Source organism: Chrysochloris asiatica, unplaced genomic scaffold (genome assembly GCF_000296735.1).
Source record: "Chrysochloris asiatica unplaced genomic scaffold, ChrAsi1.0 scaffold00115, whole genome shotgun sequence".
NCBI lineage: Eukaryota > Metazoa > Chordata > Mammalia > Afrosoricida > Chrysochloridae > Chrysochloris > Chrysochloris asiatica.
This window is the reverse complement of record NW_006408633.1, coordinates 5,679,748-5,681,467: the sequence shown is the minus strand read 5'-3', so window position 1 is coordinate 5,681,467 and position 1,720 is coordinate 5,679,748. Positions and strand designations below refer to the sequence as shown.

At 44.0% G+C, this 1,720-nt stretch overlaps 1 pseudogene; it reads left to right on the top strand.

The window, feature by feature from the left end:
• The window catches only part of LOC102824238, a 187,508-nt pseudogene that overhangs the window by 101,213 nt on the left and 84,575 nt on the right, over positions 1-1,720 (top strand).

Sequence of the window (1,720 nt, the reverse complement as noted above, 5' to 3'; positions counted from 1 at the left end):
GAAACTACCAGCTGCTCTGTGGGAGAAAGATGAGGCTTTCTACTCCTGTAAAGATTTATACCCTCGGAAACCCTGTACAGGGTCGCTTTGAGTCGGTTCCGACTCCACGGCACATAACAACAACAACAACAATGGAGATTCTATCTACCTTCACGCCCTCTGAATCTAGGTTCCCTCTTGAAAGCTTGTAAGCCAGTCACTTCTTGCCTTTGTAGCCTCACCCCCGCCCCCCCCACCCCCCATTTTGGGTAGCCAACGTCCAAGTTGCCCATCCCTGTCTACTCTGTGCATGGAGGGGGTGGAATGATCCTTGCTGTAAGGATTTGTTCCCTCTTTTGAGCTACTGCATCCATAGGTGAAGGACAAGTTCATCAAATTGTATCAGTTTATTCTTTTTTCCCTCTTCTTTCTTCTTCTGGTTGAGTTCTTATCATCCAGTCATTGAAGCCAGGTCAAGTGGGTATTATCTGCAACTGTGGGTGTTCTTGTGCATATGCCCTCTCTTCTTATCAGCTGGACTCTTCACTCTCCACTGTAGTCCTCTGTTGTTATGTCACTGACTGTGGGCCCAAGAGTCCACAGGTCTTGCCACACTGCTGGCCAACCAGGTCTCCACCCGGGTTCAAAGAAGTCTATTGAACATTGTAGGGCTTAGCTTGCAGCTTCAATGCTGTTTTTCCCTCACTTCCCCTAATCGGTGACGAGCATGGTCACCATCAGAGCATGTATTCTCATTGAGTCTTAGTCTTGGAAGAGGGTTTGCACTGAGGGGACCTGACCACTTGCCTTGATATCTCCTGGGCAAGCAACTTGCTTGTTCTTGTAGTAACAGTTGGTCTGCCTATATTGTTTTGTATTTTTCCTGTCAGTCTTTCTTTCCAGAAGTATCTTCTGTTCTAGCCACTCCAGGCTGGTCTGCTCATCCTTTCAAGTGGAAATTTCCCATCTCTGAAGATCTGGATGTGGTTCAGGCTTCCACTTATAGTCTCATGTAATACAGAGGTTCCACAAGAAGCCTCCTTCACTGGGCACGTTGTAGCCCATTTTAGGTATTCCAATCAGTTATAAGTGAAAGACGGACTTACAAGCTTTCTATGGTGATGTTTCTGGCTATTCCTTTCATGAGATGGAACATTTAAAGTTAATTATTTAATGTATTTATATATTAATTCCAAATGTTTGTGGAAGCCTTTGCTAAAAACACACAGAATACAAGTGTTGAAAAAAATAGAGGGAGAGAATAATAGGGAAAGAAGACTATGGCTAGGGAAATAGGAAGGCATGTCAGTCATATTATGTCACCAAATTGTTTCTCAAATGATCCCACACTAGATATGGGCACATCTGGCTAGAATTGTCCTGTTACCAAAGCAAAGAAGGAAAATATCATATATTGGTAAATCCATATAAGCCGATATCTACTTTACTATGTGCAAGGAACTATCCTAAGTATTCTTCTTGGATGAGTTTACTCAGTTAATACATGCAATTTAGGAGAACTTGGTGGCACAATGAGAACCAAAAAGTTGGTGGTTCAGACTCCACAGAAGAAAGACTCGGCGACCTGCTTCCATAAATGTCGCGGACCTGCCTCGACATAGGGGTTCGGTTCACGAGGAGGAGATACCTGACGGCAATAAAGATATAGCAAGAATACACAGAAAGAGACAAAGAGAGAGACAATGAGGCACCCCAAAGCCAGGGTGGATACATCACTGGT